Here is a 7,531-nt window from a genome sequence, read left to right on the forward strand (position 1 = left end):
CACCTGTCACATATGTTAAAATAGAGGTCAATACACATAGTGTAAAGGTGAGCATACAAGTTTGATAGATATAATAGAGTTCAAAATCGTTTACGCATAACCAGCATGTAACATGCATAAAGTGAAGGCAAGTAGGTTATCGACAGAGAAATATGCACAGACATGACTGCGAGTTGTAGAATGCGCAACACATATCCCCACTGGGACATGTGAAGTAAAGCCCTTAACAACCCCTGTCCATGACAGGTTCTGAGTCCAAACTATAGTACTATCGTTGCTAAGGTGTCAGGCAACAATCACTGTGTTAACATAAAATACAAGCATTCATCGAATAACACATAGCATGCAATGACGGTTAGCGTATAAATAGTGTTTGCGTTGCGTGTCGATTGTGATTTAGAATAAGTAACGTATGTAACACCCAAAAGTGTGTAAAGCAAAAAGGGATCGAGTATACTCACAGATCGTGCTTAACAAGTAAACACTCTCTTGGATTGAAGGGAGCGCTGAGAGAGATTAGTCTGAACAATTAACGATAGCGTAAGCGAAGAATGGCGCATAAAACGGTGCAAAGTGTCAAAGTGTCGGATGGTAACCCGATCGGATGGCAATCCGATCGGTTGACCACTCGATCGGATGTCAATCCGTTCGGATGGTCATCCGATCGGATGACCATTCGATTGGATTGACATCTGTTTGGTAAGGGTGTGTTTGTGTATGATAGCTTTGAAGTTTTCGTTGTAGCATTTTGAAAACAGAGAAGTATCTCTACCTTTCAGGTCGTTCGATCGGATGATGATCCGTTCGGCGAGGTATTTCTCAGAGAACAAGTTCACAGCAGGATTGTCATCCAATCGGATGGTCTGCCGATCGGGTGGCAATCCGTTAGAACTGATCATGCTTTGGAAGTTATAAAAATGTTAAGTGTGGAGGTCCAAGTGCAATCCGATCAGATTGCGGTTCGATTGGATGGCAATCCGATCGGACGGCAATCCGATTGGACGACAATCCGTCCCACGACCTGATTGTGTTGCTAACTTGAAAATCTGTTAAGTTTTGTGGTTTGTTCGAGACGATATGACAACGTGCTAAACAACAGAAACCCCATCAAGACCCAAGTGATCCGATCGAACATGAATCACCCTAAACGGATCAGTCAACTATTTAAGATGGTGGTTCATGCTTAACCCGAAATCGGTCGTCTCTTAGATAGAAATCAGATCCTGAACCAACACATCTGTAGGATCAAGGATTCGTCCAATACGAGTCAAACTGAGTCAAATTTGAGTCTCTAGAACGGCGGAAACAGACTAGAAACCGTCAATCAGTGTTAGAATAGGAGTAGAAGAGTAGAAAGTCACTTTAAACATGTTCTTCATTCATATAAAACGTTTTGGTACAGAGAGAATTGGACAGCACTTCGTGACAAGATTCTCTAGAAAGTTCTGAAATGAAAAACACTACTGACCTATATATAGGCCTTCCAGTTCCCACGAAGTAACATCTCCAGATCGCACGAACTGACAACTTCCAGTTCGTGCGACCTGTGCGAACTGGCCTAAATACATACAAAACTTAACTTTTTCAAACAGTTACATATACATGACATGGCATAGACTGATGACGTAGGCGATAGACATTATGCATCAACAAACTCCCCCTTGGATATTGCCGCAGTCTTCAGTCAGCCTGTCTTCAAAACTTCCTTTCACAAAGACTTGAAAAACTCTTCTCTTTGCTTCGGCTTTTTCAGTAACGCCTTCCTGAGCTGTTCCTTCTCTTTTGCAGCTCTCTTTTCTTCCTCAGCTAGCCTTTGCACACATGTAGCTCTAGCAATTCTATCTTTTTCTTCACGTTCTTTTCTCTCCTTCTCAGCTTTCAGAAATTCTATTCTTTCAATCTCTCTCCATCTTGATAACCACATATTTTCAGAATTTATACCTTTCTGAAAACATACTGTAGCTACCTTCTGAAACTGCAGAGCTTGATCTTTATCTTCTGCTTTATACCCAATCTTGTTCACAAATAAACATTCAATATCCTTTGCAGAGCAATTCACTATCCACATCGGATCATACAGATGAATGTATCTGCTTTCATTCCCAACTTTGTACACAATCACTGCTTCAGTCGTCATGCAGCTATACACCCAACATACAAACCCTTCATGAAAATTCTGTTCCATCTTCGGCAATGGAATATTCTTTATAACCCTGGGCTTCTTGATTTGCAGAATTGTTTCTTCAATGCCTGTAACAGGATCCGTCTTCTTGACTTTCTTCGGATAATGTGGCTTCCAGTGACGAAATTCTTTGAAAGCTTCAAATTTCATCAAGCCCCATGTAGGCATATCATGAACCCTGACCGGATATGATAACGTTCTGACTTTGGGCAACTCTTCAACATCCCACCAAGGCAGAGACATTATATCTTGAATATACTGGAAATACTGAACGCCAAATTCTCTTCTGATTGCATAAGCGTTAACTTGTAACAAATAACCCCAGCTTATGATATCACCCAGAGAAACATCTCTATCTCTTCTGTAATACTGCAGTGGTCTTTTGTATTTTCTGTCAATATCCTTCCTGAACCACTTCTTCTTTTCTTCACGTTGTTCTTCTTTCGACATTTCTTGAAAACTTTTACTATTAACACTTTCAACAGCTTTTCTTCTCAACTCATCTTCATTTGCTTGACTGAAGAATTCAGCAAGAGTTGGAAAGCTAGAAGTATCAACATTAACATTTGCAGACTGATCATCATCGCTCCAGTATTCTACTTCAACTTTGTCATAATTATCAGCTTCTTCAACGTACTTGTACTGATATTTGACAGGTAGTCCGTAGGACAACCCTTAAGTGGTATAAACGATATTAAAATCCCACATTTAATCGGGTAATTGTCTAGAATTAGATAACTATGGTTGCTTGTGTTTCAGGTACAATTGGGGCTTAAAAGTGTGGAAATGAAGCTTCGAATAGGCGCGACTGGATTGGAGATTGAAAGACGGAGAATAAATGAAAAAAAAATCAATTATTGGTATGGAAGAATTAAGATGATATCATTATAGAGGACGAAATTACGAGAACGTAGGCGAAAACGGTGAAGAAAACAGAGTTGAAATGAAAAAGTTATGTTGAAAACAAAATTGCATGCTGAAGCCTACCGTAATTTACGGTAGCTACCGTAAATACGGTAGCCCCCAACATTTTTCTTCCACCGTAAGGCAGTAAAGACCCACCGTAAGCCATTCCAAGCCACCGTAAGTTACGGTAGCTTACGGTGGAGGCCAGCGAGAAATGTGTAACTGCCCTATTTTATGATGTTTTATTGTGTCTTTTCAATGCCAATCAATTCCATTCGGTTACCAGCAGTCTAGGGGCAATTTTTGGGTGTTCTTGAGAGCTTGAAACAATTTCTAAACATTTTTGTTAGTGTTTTTAATTCATATGAACATTAATCCTAGTGTGATGATGATGTACCAAGTCATGAGTGGCTAAATTCGTGGTGATCATCCTAGATGTAAGGTTTACTTTTGAAACACTTTGTTTGTGCTTGAATTTCTGGAATAATGACTTTGAATGTTTTTTAAGTTATTATGGTCTTTGAATGTTTATTTGTAAAGTGTTGATTCTTGTTTGATGTTAGTCTAAACCATACGTTCTTGGTGCCGTTGGCAATCGAGATATCATGGGAGGGATTAGGGTTGGATAATTATCAATTGATCATCGGGTAACAACCTCGCATTTTATAATCCGAGTACTTAGTTCCCTTTCATCACAAATAGATAATCAAACACGAGCCATGTCTATGTGGTTCTTTCTAGTTGGGCATAAACATTAGTGTGGATTAAAACCTGAAATCTAGGATGGTCGCTTGTTCTTACTCTGTTTTCAAAACCAACATTTGAATTGCAATCTAGTTTAGTTTAATCTAGTTAATTAAAGCCAATCAATCCAAATTCTGAATTTACTTTTCTTGAAATTTAGTTAACTTTAATAATATAGATAAACTTTTAAATAACACATATTCCACAAACTCCCTGTGTTCGATACCCACTTGCCACTAACTATTTAATAGTAATTGGATTAAATTTGATTGTGACCACGACATCACGTCAAATGTTCTGTTCCGACAACTCAGATTCAAATATAAATATTGTTTAAATGCTTCTAGAGACTCGATCTGCAAGATCTACAGACAACTATGCTCTAGACGCTTATTCTAAGCTCGCCTTCCTAGTAGATAAGCATCCTAATTGCCTGTCACATACGTTAAAATAAAGTCAATACATAAAATGTAAAGGTGAGCATACAAGTTTGATATAGCATATAGAGTTCGAAATAGTTTACGCATAACCAGCATGTACACAGAGGAAAACGAAGCATGTTAATTATCGACACGGAACCATCGATACCAATGACTGCAGGTTGACTACCCGAGGCAGTTCGCAATACATGATTACCACCGTAATCCATGCAAGTAATTGTCCTTAACAACCCCCGTGTGAACGGGTGCTGAGTCCAAACTATAGTACTATCGTCGTTAAGGCAGGTAGACAACATTCCACGTGTAAACATAACAACAAGCATTCATTTAGTCACGTAATACATGCAGAACAGTTAGCGTTTAAATAATTGAGTAGTGTGTTTGATTGTGATTTAGATAAGTAACGTATGTAACACCCAAAAGTGCTAAAAGCAAAAAGGAATCGAGTATACTCACAGCGATTGATGGATTGAAGGGAGCGCTTGAGAGTAGGGTTAGCCTGAATAGTTCGATAGCATAACAACGAGTAACGTGTAAAACGATTACAAGTGTTGATGGGTCGAACAGCCTGGTCGATCGAACGGTAGGTTTGATCGGACGGGTTGTTCGTTTGGTTTGACAGTCCGTTCGGACAGCCTGTTCGGTCGGCCAGTAGGTTTGATCGGTTGGGCTGTTCGAGTGGATTATTTCTTCCTCTGAGTAGGATGTGTTTGTGTATGATGGCTTGACCTTTTGAAGTTTTCGTTGTAGTATTTGAGAGCATTGAAGTGTCCTTACCTTTCAGGTCGATGGATCGAACAGGCCGTTCGATCGGCCGGCTTAACCGATCGGTTAGGTACTTCAGTAATAAGTCCTCAGCAGGATGTCACCTGATCGAACAACATATTCGATCGGGTGGCACTCCAATACGTCGAACGAGTTGGAAATCGATTAAGTGTTGAAGCATAGTATCTCATGATCCGAAGAGTAATTCAACCCAAACCGTAGTTCGATCGAACAACACTTTGTTCAATACTAGACTTCATGAAATTGTCAAAGTGTGGGGCCATATGCTAGCCGATCGGCTGGCCTGGTCGATCGGCTGACATGTCCGGTCGGCTGGGCTGTTCGTTCGAACAGCCTGTCCGATCGGTCAGCATCCTGACCTGGTCGGCCTGTTCGTCTAACACTTGGCTGTTCTGATGGTTTGACGTTATATCGAAGTATTTTGACAACGAGTTGGACCATGGAACCTTCGTTCTTACTTGTTTCCCCTGCTCGGACAGGAATCACCCAAGTCCGGCCGGTGAACGTTCGGAACGGAGTTTATAGTTTAGCCCGAAATCGGTAAACCTTGTAGATAGAATCCGAATCTTGAACCACACAACTATTAGAATGATTAGTGAGTTGGCTCAAGCTCCGTTTCTACCGGTTTGAAGGCATTGAGTGTAAAAGAGTTGAAAGAAGGTTGGAAAATCCATCTTTTCAATCCTTTACATCGTGTAAATGTTTAGATCTAGGATGGATCTTTGTTTGTTTATGTGGAAATCGGCTAGATCCAAGTGATTCTTGGTGGATTGAAGCCAAAACATGAAGTTCTTTAAGAACCCATGATGACATCATCCTAGAACACTTAGATCTTGATGATTTCACGGTTAAAAGTTAAGATTTGAAAGATACAAAGGTGTAGGAGTGTGCATAGATCAAAAACGTACAAGATTTAGGATAAAATCTTACCGGGATTGAGAGAAATCTGAGAAAAGGTGAAGAACATGAGCTGGTCGGTCAGAGAGTTTCCAAAAGTGGAAAGAATGACAATGACAGGGCTATTTATAGGCTTCCCAAAGAGGAAAGGGCTGGCCGATCGGCCAGGCATCCCGATCTGACAGCCTGCTCGATCGGACAGTCTGTCCGATCGGCTGGCTATTCGATCGGCTAGGAGCCTGATCGATCAACAGCCTGTTTTGAGCGTTCGGCGCGACGACTTTTGATATTTCGATTTCGATTGAAGGCGATATGAATACGATATTTCAAACTACTTTTAATCCCAACCACTATATCTACATACAAGCATCTACATCTTGCACTGTCTCTTCTCCACCAATTATCATGATTCGATTTCGATTGAGTTCGAGTTTCGATTCGATTGAGCACCACACATAACATAAAGTAAACACGCACAAGTAACACATAAGGCACACACACACGTATAACGACACCAAAGTTTGTACAATTCGAGTTTCGAGTTTGATGATGATTTTATTAGCTTGATTATTGATTGATTGACTTTATCGCATTGTTACTTCCTACTATTCACAGTCGTTTAGCATTTCGCGTTGATAGACATTCGATTTATTCGATTACTTTGATTAATAACACTTACTCCACATAATACAACTAACGAAAATGCGCACCTCAAGTAGACTAACTATAGTCAAAGAAGTCAATCTTGACTTGGACTTTGACTTTGACTTTGACATTCGAAAACACGGGGTGTTACAATCGTGTAACCACAATGATCGAATCGTCATCCAAAAGTTTATTTGACTTTGGGATAAATTTATCAAGAAAGTTTCCGTCATCTTCAGAATCTGAACTGGAATTCTCAGAATGAGTTTTAACCGTTTCGAAATCAGTGTTATCACTCTCTTCATTCAACACTTGGTCTACAACTGTCTATCCCGGGCTTTCGACAAGTTGTCTCGAATCTGGAGGATTTTGTCAGTCGTTTCTTGTAATAGCTCCGGACCGGTTAATTGCGAGTGACCAATCTCATGCCATACAATAGGCGATCGACATCTTCTTCCATATAGGTCCTCGAATGGTGCCATTTGTATGCTGGCATGATAGCTGTTGTTGTACGAGAATTCGACTAACGGTAAGTATTTGTTCCCACTACCACCGAAGTCTATGAGACACGCGCGGAGCATGTCTTCAAGAGTACGGATCGTTCTTTCAGTCTGTTCGTCGGTTTGAGGATGGAATGCGGTACTTAGGTTAAGCGACGTACCGAGAGCTGCTTGAAACGTTTCCCACATTCGCGAGGTAAACCGAGCATCACGGTCAGAGATGATGTCGCGAGGCGTACCATGATTACAAATGATCTCGTCGGTGTAGATTCGAGCTAGTCGTTCTACCTTGTAGTCTTCTCGTATGGGCAAAAAGTGTGTTGATTTGGTCAAACGATCAACTATAACCCAAATGCTGTCATGGCCTGATGGCGTGGGCAGAAGTTTGGTTATGAAATCCATAGCTATACTCTCCCACTTCCATATCGGAA

Source organism: Helianthus annuus, chromosome 10 (assembly GCF_002127325.2).
Source record: "Helianthus annuus cultivar XRQ/B chromosome 10, HanXRQr2.0-SUNRISE, whole genome shotgun sequence".
NCBI classification, from domain to species: Eukaryota; Viridiplantae; Streptophyta; class Magnoliopsida; order Asterales; family Asteraceae; genus Helianthus; species Helianthus annuus.